The following is a 12,125-nucleotide window of genomic DNA, read 5'->3' on the forward strand; positions in this document are numbered from 1 at the left end:
GGCACCCTGGCTGGCGTTTAAACGCCAGTTTGCCCTTCTTCACTGGGCGTTTTAAATGCCCAGCTTTTTCAATGTAATTCCTCTGCTGTATGTTCTCAATCTTCAATTCTCTGTATTATTGACTTGAAAAGACACAAATAAAATTTTTTTTTGGATTTTTAATAATGAGGAATAATCAAAATGCAACTAAAAATCAAATAAACAATGCATGCAAGACACCAAACTTAGCAGTTTGTATACTACTGACACTAACAAAATGATAATGCATATGACATAACACTCAAGTCAAGAGAATTCAAAGATTAGAGCAAGGAAATCATCAAGAATAACTTGAAGATTAATGAAGACACATGAATGAATGCAAGAAGAACAGAAACATGCAATTGACACCAAACTTAAATGAGACTCTAGACTCAACAAGAAACATAAAATATTTTTGGCTTTTATGATTTTGTAATTTTTTTGTGCTTTTTTTGAAAATTAAGTGGAAAAGAAAATAAAGATATCAAAATTCTTAATGAGAATTCCAGGAATCATGCAATGTTAGTCTAAAGCTTTAGTCTAAAGGAATTAGACATGGCTAGCCAAGCTTCAGCAAGACATTACATTCAAGAGCTAAATTGATGAGAATCAATCAGCTTTGGTGATGATAAGAACATCACCTTGAAACACTATAATTCATTCTTAAGAACTCTGAAGATAAATACCTAATCTATGCAACAAGATGAACCATCAGTTGTCCAAACTCAACAATCCCCGGCAACGGCGCCAAAAACTTGGTGCACGAAATTGTGATCATCAATGGCGCCATCAACATGGTACGCTCAATTGCAATCTCAACTCTTTATCACAACTTCGCACAACTAACCAGCAAGTGCACTGGGTCGTCCAAGTAATAACCCTTACGCTAGTAAGGGTCGATCCCACGGAGATTGTTGGTATGAAGCAAGCTATGGTCACCTTGTAAATCTCAGTCAGGCAGATTCAAATGGTTATGGATGATATATGAATAAAACATAAAGATAGAGATACTTATGTATTCCATTGGTGAGAATTTCAGATAAGCGAATGGAGATGCTTTGTCCCTTCCGTCTCTCGGCTTTCCTACTGTCTTCATCCAATCCTTCTTACTCCTTTCCATGGCAAGCTGTATGTTGGGCATCACCATTGTCAGTTGCTACAGTCCCGTCCTCTCAGTGAAAATGTTCAACGCACCCTGTCACGGCACGGCTAATCATCTGTCGGTTCTCAATCAGGTTGGAATAGAATCCATAGATTCTTTTGCGTCTGTCACTAACGCCCAGCCTTCAGGAGTTTGAAGCTCGTCACAGTCATTCAATCATTGAATCCTACTCAGAATACCACAGACAAGGTTTAGACCTTCCGGATTCTCTTGAATGCCGCCATCAATTCTAGCTTATACCACGAAGATTCTGATTAAGGAATCCAAGAGATAAACATTCAAGCCTTGTTTGCTTATAGAACGGGAGTGGTTGTCAGGCACGCGTTCATAAGTGAGAATGATGATGAGCGTCACATAATCATCACATTCATCAAGTTCTTGAGTACGAATGAATATCCTAGAATAAGAACAAGCTGAATTGAATAGAAGAACAATAGTAATTACATTGATACTCGAGGTATAGCAGAGCTCCACACCTTAATCTATGGTGTGTAGAAACTCCACCGTTGAAAATACATAAGAACAAGGTCTAGGCATGGCCGAATGGCCAGCCTCCCAATACATGATCAAAAGACTCAAAATGATCAAGGATCCAAAGATTCAAAGATCTAAAGATGATCTAAGATCCAGAGATGAAAATACAATAGCAAAAGGTCCTATTTGTAGAGAACTACTAGCCTAGGGTTTACAGAAATGAGTAAATGACATAAAAATCTACTTCCGGGCCCACTTGGTCTGTGCTTGGGATGAGCATTGAAGCATTTTCGTGTAGAGACTTCTCTTGGAGTTAAACGCCAGCTTTTGTGCCAGTTTGGGCGTTTAACTCCCATTCTTGTGCCAGTTCCGGCGTTTAACGCCGGGCATTCTTGAGCTGATTTGGAACGCCGTTTTGGGCCATCAAATCTCGGGCAAAGTATGGACTATTATACATTACTGGAAAGCCCAGGATGTCTACTTTCCAACGCCGTTGAGAGCGCGCCAATTGGGCTTCTGTAGCTCCAGAAAATCAACTTCGAGTGCAGGGAGGTCAGAATCCAACAACATCTGCAGTCCTTTTCAGTCTCTGAATCAGATTTTTGCTCAGGTCCCTCAATTTCAGCCAGAAAATACCTGAAATCACAGAAAAACACACAAACTCATAGTAAAGTCCAGAAAAGTGAATTTTAACTAAAAACTAATAAAAATATACTAAAAACTAACTAAAACATACTAAAAACATACTAAAAATAATGCCAAAAAGCGTATAAATTATCCGCTCATCAGTCCCCACTTGATTCCACGCTATTGGAACTGAACGGCAGGTACTGGGAGTTTAGCGCCACTCAAACAGAATACATTGCACGCAAGAAAAGGGTCTTGGCGCTAAACGCCAATGGCTGGGCCCTTATCGCCAGGTGTCCAGAAGCCCAAGGATGGATTACGAAGCTCCTAGCACTAAACGCCGGATCGTGGCATTTAGCACCACATGTCCAGAGGAAAATTGCTTCGTTTAAGCTCTTGCAATCGTGCGTACGCACAATATAGGTGTACGCATGACCTTCCTCGCTGCTCCAATGATGTGTACGCATGCATGATGCATAGGCATGAGACTCCTTTGTTTCTTCAGGTGCCTTTCCCTCAATTCTTGATCACAATGCTACTTGAAATAAATTAAAAGCCTCAAAACTTAAAGTAGCATCTAACGGGGAATAATCTACTAGAATTCTCTAACAAATCAACAAAAAATTATATAAATCACATAGAAAAGATACGAATGATGCTCACACATCGTGGGCAAGGATCATATGCCAAGAAAGAACAAAAAGAAAAAGGGATTGATCATAAAAAGTATGACAATTTGAGTTTGGAAGGCCAAACTAACAAAGAATATTCAACACAAGCTGAGCCAAATCGCTTGTGGCCTTAGTTTAGAGGACTATTATGCGATCTTTACACTTGACAAAGCCTTGAAGGAGCAACACGTAATGAAAAAAAAGGGGTTGAAAGAGAAGCTAAAGGCTCTGAGTACCATTGACTAAGAATCATAGTTGATGCCAAGGCATCTTAGGCTAGTTTCACTAGCATTTTTTTGTTAGTTTTAGTTGTTTTATGCATTTTCTTGAGCTTAAAGTAACCAAGAATGGTTAAATGAACAACAAAGTAATAAATCATCCAAGCAGTATAATTTTGATGCAAATTCCATGAGTTTTAGTTATATTACTTGAATGCTATGAATGGAAGATTACTCATGAAATTTTGCAAGACTTTGATGCAATTGTTTGGATGATTTCAGGGAAGAACAGGCTAGGCAAAGAAGCAACAAAATCAATAAAGGAAGCTTGAAGATCACATGTGCCAAACCATACAAAGCTGAAAGTGGCGTTTAACCTTCAGTTTAAGGTTAAACTGAAGGTTAAACGCCAGAATCATGAAAGCTGAGAAAAGAGGAAACTGGCGTTTAACCTCCAGTTTAACCTTAAACTGAAGGTTAAACGCCAGAATGAGAATGGCACAAAGGGAGCATTTCCACGTTTAACCTCCAGTTTAACCTTAAACTGGAGGTTAAACGTGTTCGAACCACATTATGCACCAGGAAGCCATTTCCACGTTTAAGCTCCAGTTTGACCTCAAACTGGAGCTTAAACGTGTTCGACATTCACACTCCTGGGCTACTTTCTTCATTCCCACGTTTAACCTCCAGTTTAACCTTAAACTGGAGGTTAAACGTGTTCGACTCATTCACACTCCTGGGCTACTTTCTTCATTTCCACGTTTAACCTCCAGTTTAACCTTAAACTGGAGGTTAAACGTGTTCGACTCATTCACACTCCTGGGCTACTTTCTTCATTCCCACGTTTAACCTCCAGTTTAACCTTAAACTGGAGGTTAAACGTGTTCGACTCAAAATTGCCTCCAGGGTTGCTTTCTTCAATTCCACGTTTAAGCTTTAGTTTAACCTTAAACTAAAGCTTAAACGTGTTCGACCATACCACACTCCATAGTTGCTTTCTTCCAATTCCACGTTTAAGTTTCAGTTTAATCTTAAACTTAAACTTAAACTTCAACTTAAACGCCACTCTTTGAAAGGGTTTCTGGGCCAAATATATTGAAGTTTAAGTTAGCATTTGAGCATAAATATTAACTTAAACGTATTATGGTATGAAACCCAATTGAATATCATGGTTTATGGGATTGGGCTTGAAGAATTGATGAGTCTGGAGCATCCATTTGTTGAGTCTTGTGTCATTACTTGTTTATCACTAAGTTTGCTCAATGAATGTTACAGAATAGGATCACAGCCTCATCAGGATTATGGACCATAAACCCAAAGCAAAAGGAAATCAAGGAAAAGCCTCAAAGCCCAAGAAGCACAACAGAAGCTCAATTTAGAAAGTGTATAAATAGGATAGAATTTAAGTTAGTTAGCACCTTTGGACACTTTAGAACTTTTCATCAGTTTTGTAATTGAATTCAGAGCTATGACTCACTAAACCCCTTTCATTGGGTTAGGGAGCTCTATTGTAATTTAATGAATCAATAATAGTTTTTATCTTCTTCTTCAATCTTTTCTCTTGAATTTTGTTAGAAAGCTTCTCGATCTAATTCCATTGGGTAGTTGTCTTGGGAAAGAAATTACCCATAATTGGAATCCTTCGGAACCTTGGGAAAGGAATGATGGATTCATGCTAGAGAAGCTTTCTCACAGTGAATTGAATTGGGGTTTGGATGGATATTGTGACATGTAATCCTACCAAATTGTGGTTCATGAAACTGTGTGGTATAATCAGTGATCGAGCATCATCTCTTCTTATGAACATTTAAACCAAGGGATTGGGAATTTGTTTGTTTTTAGAGAGAATTGGTGAGCCAAGGGATTGGGATCCAATCATATAAGATTGCCAAGCAAAATTCAATGAATGCATTGGTTGAGGAAGAGATGAAAATGTTTTGATTCGGAGATTTCAATATCTCCTGACCCCAATGAACCCCTCTTTCTGATCTACACTTTCTATTTACATTCTGCAAATTTCAATTCATGCAATCACCCCAATTCCCTTTTACTTTCAGCAATTTACTTTCTCGCACCTTAATTCTCGCAATTTAAGTTTATGCAATTTCAATTCCTTGCAATTTACGTTTCCTGCCACATTTACTTTATGCAATTCACATTCAAAAGTTGATTCCGCTCAACTAAACAAACTTCTAATTCGAATTGCTCATTCAACCAATCCTTGTGGGATTCGACCTCACTCTATTGTGAGTTTTTACTTGACGATAACCGGTGCACTTGCCGGAAGGAATTTTGCCGTTCGTGCAAATTTCCTAAAATCGTAGCATAACAAGTTTATGCAGCATCAAGTTTATGGCGCCGTTGCCGGGGATTGGTTTTCGATTGACAATTCTCAAATTGGAAGTTAACTAGATTGAGCTTTTTTTGTTGTTTTGATAGTTTAGTTCAAGTCACTTGTTGAAGTTAAATTTCTGCACTCTGTTACTTGTTTTCTTTCTTTATGCCTTTAAATTCAAGCAACTAACTCACTGACTCACTAACTATTTGAATTAATTCCTCAACTGCTCTAACCATACTCTTCTATTAACCAAGAGTATTCCACTTGTTTGTTGCTTGTGGTGTGTTCTTGTATGACAGGTAGGAGAGGAGAGGCATCAACTCCTCCGTATACCGAACCAGAGAGGACCCTTCATAGACGTAGAAGGGAAGCAAGAGGGAAGAGAGTACTGAGAGAAGAGGAATCTGAAGGAGAATCTGAGGACAATTTTGAGGAAGCTCTAGATCTCAACATGGATAGAGAATTTCACAACCATGAGAGGGTTGATGGAAACAATGCCATTCCTGAGAGGAGGGTTCTTGGTTCATACATAAACCCAACCTCTGGGAATTGTGGTAGCAGCATTCAGAAACCACCCATTCAGGCCAACAATTTTGAACTCAAACCGCAGCTAATATCACTGGTGGAGAATCATTGTTCATTTGGTAGGAGTGCTAGTGAAGATCCCAACCAACATCTCACAAAATTCCTGAGAATTTGCGACACTGTGAAGTCCAATGGAGTCCAGGAAGATGCCTATAAACTGCTCTTGTTCCCATTTTCACTTAGGGACAAGGCAGCTAAGAGGCTGGAATCATTCCCAAGGGACAGCCTAACAACCTGGGATGAGGTGGAGAGCAAGTTTCTGGCACGTTTCTACCCCCCACAAAAGGTCAATAGGCTTCGATCTGAGGTTCAGACTTTCAGACAACAAGATGGTGAAACGCTCTACAAGGCATGGGAGAGGTTCAAAGAATTGACAAGGAAATGTCCACCAAACATGTTCCCGGACTGGGTGCAATTGCATATTTTCTATGATGGACTTTCTTATGAATCAAGGAAGGCTGTAGACCATTCATCAGGAGGTTCATTGAACAGGAAAAAGACTGTGGAAGAAGCCATTGAAGTGATTGAGACAGTGGCTGAGAATGAGTACTACTATGCTTCAGAGAGACACAACACTAAGGGAGTCATGGAGCTGAACCATGTTGATGCAATTCTAGCCCAAAACAAAGTGTTTGCCAAGCAACTAGCAGAGCTCACCAGGAAATTAGACACAAAGCAAGTGGCTGCGATACACACACAAGATCAAGAGGAAGTAAGCATTGAAGGAGGTGATTGGGAAGAGGCCAACTATGTGGGAAACCAACAAAAACAATCATATGATCCACATTCCAACACTTATAACCCAGGATGGAAAAACCACCCAAACTTTGGGTGGGGAAACTAGCAAACCCAACCACAAAACCACAAACCTTACAACCACAACCAACATAACAATTCCACATACCAAAACTCCAACCAAAGATCATACCAAGCCACACAAAACACTTACTCCCAACCACCATATCATGGCCAAAATAACCAACCTGCCCAATCTAATCCGAACCAACAATTTCAAGATCAATTAAACAGGATAGAAAGAATGCTTGCAACCATGAGTCAAGACATAACCGAATTGAAAGCCTTTAAGGAAGAAGTAAATTCCAACTTGCTAAACCAAGGAGCTGCCATCCAGAAACTAGAAAATCAAATTGAGTACTTGTCTAAGCAAACTCCTTGACCAAGCGTTTCTCATACTACCAAGGCTATTGCAAGGGAAGAATGTAAGGCCATAACCCTCAGAAGTGGAAAGAAGCTAAAGGAGATCTCAAAGGAAACCACAGAGGATGAAGCAAAAGAAAATGTGAGAGACAAGGAACAGGAACAATCTTTTACACCGTCTGCAATAAAAGAAAAAGAAAAAGTGGTCCTGAAGCCTTATACACCCAAAGCACCATATCCTCAACGTTTGATGAGAAGAGAAAAGGAGCCAGAAATCTTGAAAGAAGGTGTGGAAGAAGCTAAGCAGGAAAGTGAAACTGAGCAAGCCAAAGAATTGCAAAAGGAAGGCATGCTGGGAACATACCAACCAAAAGCACCATTTCCTCAGAGGTTAGGAGTAGGTGAAAAAGGGAAAACATATTCAAGATTCTTAGAGACATTTAAGTCTCTCCACATCAATATTCCCTTTCTTTAGATCCTCCAGCAGATGCCTACACATATCAAGTATTTGAAGGAATTACTGAGCAAGAAAAGAGTTTTGAAGGGAGGACAAACTGTAATAATGAACAAAGAATGCAGTGCACTCATCAAGAAGGATACGGTCTCTAAGAAAACAGACCCAGGAAGTTTTCATATCCCCGGCATCATAGGAGAAACAAAAATTGACAGAGGATTCTGTGATCTAGGAGCTAGCATAAATGTGATGCCTCTGACTCTTATGAGGAGGCTACAACTGAATGAGGTGAGATCCACTGATGTAATCATACAACTGGCTGACAAAACTCAGAAGCAAGCTGAAGGGGTAGTTGAGAATGTGCTGGTGAAAGTGGGAAATTATTTTTTCCCCACAGACTTTGTTGTTTTGGATATGGAGGAAAGTGATGAGCGGATAATTTGTATGCTTTTTGGCATTGTTTTTAGTATGTTTTTAGTAGTTTTAGTTTAGTTTTTATTATATTTTTATTAGTTTTTAATTAAAATTCACTTTTCTGGACTTTACTATGAGTTTGTGTGTTTTTCTGTGATTTCAGGTATTTTCTGGCTGAAATTGAGGGACCTGAGCAAATATCTGATTCAGAGACTGAAAAGGACTGCAGATGCTGTTGGATTCTGACCTCCCTGCACTCGAAGTGGATTTTCTGGAGCTACAGAAGCCCAATTGGCGCGCTCTCAACGGCGTTGGAAAGTAGACATCCTGGGCTTTCCAGCAATATATAATAGTCCATACTTTGCCCAAGATTTGATGGCCCAAACCGGCGTTCAAAGTCACCCTCAGAATTCCCAGCGTTAAACGCCCAAACTGGCACAAGAATGGGAGTTAAACGCCCAAACTGGCACCAAAACGGGAGTTAAACGCCAGGAAGAGTCTCTACACGAAAAATGCTTCATTGCTCAGCCCAAGCACACACCAAGTGGGCCCGGAAGTGGATTTTTATGTCATTTACTCATCTTTGTACACCTTAGGCTACTAGTTTCTATAAGTAGGACCTTTTACTATTGTATTTGACATCTAGGAATCTTTGGATTGTTTTTGATCCTTTGATCATCTTTGGACATCTAGTTCTTAGATCATTTGAGGGCTGGCCTCACGGCCATGCCTAGACCTTGTTCTTATGTATTTTCAACGGTGGAGTTTCTACACACCATAGATTAAGGTGTGGAGCTCTGCTGTACCTCGAGTATTAATGCAATTACTATTGTTCTTCTATTCAATTCCGCTTGTTCTTTATCCAAGATATCACTTGTTCTTCAACATGATGAAGGTGATGATTGACGCCCATCACCATTCTCACCCATGAACAAGGTGACTGACAACCATTCTTGTTCTACAAGCATCTGAGGCTTAGTGAATGTCTCTTGGATTCTTCGGAATCTTCGTGGTATAGGCAGGACCTGATGGCAGCATTCAAGAGAATCCGGAAGGTCTAAACCTTGTCTGTGGTATTCTGAGTAGGATTCAATGATTGAATGACTGTGATGTGCTTCAAACCTGTAACCTACTGGGCGTTAGTGACAGACGCAAAAGAGTTATTCTATTCCGGTAGGGGAGGGAACCAAACCGGTGATTGGCAGCACTGTGACAGAGTGTGTGCATTAGCTTTCACTGCGCGGATGGGAGGTAGCTGCTGACAACAGTGAAACCTTACACGAGCTTGCCATGGAAAGGAGTAAGAAAGGATTGGAAGAAGACATTAGGAAAGCAGAGAGACGGAAGGGAAGGCATCTTCATACACTTGTCTGAAGCTCTTACACCAATGATGTACATAAGTATCCCTATCTTTATCTTTTATGTTATTTTCGTTCATCACCATACCCATTTGAGTCTGCCTGACTAAGATTTACAAGATGACCATAGCTTGCTTCATACCACCAATCTCCGTGGGATCGACCCTTACTCGCGTAAGGTATTACTTGGACGACCCAGTGCACTTGCTGGTTAGTTGTGCGAAGTTGTATTGATCACAATTTCGTGCACCAAGTTTTTGGCGCCGTTGCCGGGGATTGTTCTTGTGTATGGACAACCGACGGTTCATCTTGTTGCTTAGATTAGGTATTTTTTCTTCAGAGTTCTTAAGAATGAATTCTAGTGTTTCAAGGTGATGTTCTTATCATCACCAAAGCTGATTGATTCTCATCAATTTAGCTCTTGAATGCAATGTCCTGCTGAAGCTTAGCCGGCCATGTCTAATTCCTTTAGACTAAAGCTTTAGACTAACATTGCATGATTCCTGGAATTCTCATTAAGAATTTTGATACCTTATTTTCCTTTTCACTTAATTTTCGAAAAAAGCACAAAAAAATTACAAAATCATAAAATCCAAAAATATGTCTTGTTTGAGTCTAGAGTCTCATCCTAAGTTTAGTGTCAATTGCATGTCTCTATTTTTCTTGCATTTTTCGAATTTATGCATGTGTCTTCATTAATCTTCAAGTTGTTCTTGATGATTTTCTTGTTTTGATCTTTGAATTCTATTGACTTGAGTGTTTTGTTGTTTCCCATATATACAAACTGCTAAGTTTGGTGTCTTGCATGCATTGCATTTTGATTATTCCTCATTATTAAAAATCCAAAAATAATTTTAATTTGTGTCTTTTCAAGTCAATAATACAGAGAATTGAAGATTCAGAACATACTGCAGAGGAATCACACAGAAAAAGCTGAGCATTCGAAAATGCCCAGTGAAGAAGACAGACTGGCGTTTAAACGCCAGCCAGGGTGCCTGGTTGGGCGTTTAACGCCCAAAAGGGTAGTAGTTTGGGCGTTAAACGCCAGAATGTGCACCATTCTGGGCGTTTAACGCCAGGATGGCAAAGGGGGAAGATTTTGTTTTCAAAATCAATTTTTTTAAGTTTTCAAAGTTTTCAAAATCAAATCTTTTTCAAATCATATCTTTTCAATCAAATGTTTTCAAAATCAATTTCTTTCCTTTTTCAAAGATACTTACTAACAATTAATGATTTGATTGAACATTTTTTGCCTTTTCTGTTGAGGAAGGTTTTATGTTTGAATCATATCTTTTCTTGTTAGGCAAGTCATTAATTTTAAAAATCATATCTTTTCAAATTATTTTCAAATCATATCTTTTAAAATTGTTTTCAAATCATATCTTTTCAATCATATCTTTTTAAAACCATAATTTTTCAATCACATCTTTTTCAAAATAAGTTTTCAATCAAATCTTTTTAATTTCTAATTTCAAAATCTTTTTCAAAAAAATCACTTGATTTCTTTTCCACTCTTATTTTCGAAAATCAATTAGTGTTTTTCAAAAATGTTTTCAAAATCTTTCACTTAATTTTCGAAAATTACTTCCCTTCTTCTCACATCCTTCTATTTTTGGACTAACTCTATTCCTTAATGCAAAATTCGAACTCCATCTTCTTTGTTAAGTTCGAATTTTCTACTTCTGTCTTCCATTTTCTTCCTCTGACACCTCAAGGAATCTCTATACTGTGACATAGAGGATTCCATATTTTCTTGTTTTCTTCTCTTTCATATGAGCAGGAACAAAGACAAAGGCATTCTTGTTGAAGCTGACCCTGAACCCGAAAGGACCTTGAAGAGAAAGCTAAGAGAAGCCAAAGCACAACTCTCTTTAGAGGACCTGACCGAATTCTTCAAGGAAGAAGAAGATATGGCAGCCGAAAACAACAATAATGCAAACAATGCAAGGAAGGTGCTGGGTGACTTTACTGCACCTACTCCTGATTTTTATGGGAGAAGCATCTCTATCCCTGCCATTGGAGCAAACAACTTTGAGCTTAAGCCTCAATTAGTTTCTCTAATGCAACAGAATTGCAAGTTCCATGGACTTCCAATGGAAGATCCTCATCAGTTCTTAGCTGAATTCTTGCAAATCTGTGACACAGTCAAGACTAATGGGGTTAACCCTGAGGTCTATAGACTGATGCTATTCCCTTTTGCTGTAAGAGACAGAGCTAGAACATGGTTGGACTCCCAACCTAAAGAAAGCCTGGACTCTTGGGAAAAGCTAGTCAATGCCTTCTTGGCAAAGTTCTTTCCACCTCAAAAATTGAGTAAGCTTAGAGTGGAAGTCCAAACCTTCAGACAGAAGGATGGTGAATCCCTCTATGAAGCTTGGGAAAGATACAAACAATTGATCAGAAAATGTCCATCTGACATGCTTTCTGAATGGAGCATCATAGGTATTTTCTATGATGGTCTCTCTGAACTATCCAAGATGTCTTTGGATAGCTCTGCTAGAGGATCTCTTCATCTGAAGAAGACGCCTACAGAGGCTCAAGAGCTCATTGAAATGGTTGCAAATAACCAATTCATGTACACTTCTGAAAGAAATCCTGTGAACAATGGGATTAGTCAGAAGAAAGGAGTTCTTGAGATCGATGCT

General features: G+C 39.0%; 1 non-coding gene across 1 annotated transcript; it reads right to left on the reverse strand.

Annotated features, from left to right (window-relative positions):
- Positions 1-11,795: 11,795 nt before the first annotated feature.
- LOC130964905 (small nucleolar RNA R71) lies at positions 11,796-11,899 on the reverse strand. Its single transcript, XR_009080970.1, has one exon. It is a non-coding gene; the product is annotated as a small nucleolar RNA R71 (small nucleolar RNA).
- Positions 11,900-12,125: the final 226 nt, after the last annotated feature.

The sequence above is a fragment of the Arachis stenosperma genome, chromosome 2 (genome assembly GCF_014773155.1).
Source record: "Arachis stenosperma cultivar V10309 chromosome 2, arast.V10309.gnm1.PFL2, whole genome shotgun sequence".
Lineage (NCBI taxonomy): Eukaryota > Viridiplantae > Streptophyta > Magnoliopsida > Fabales > Fabaceae > Arachis > Arachis stenosperma.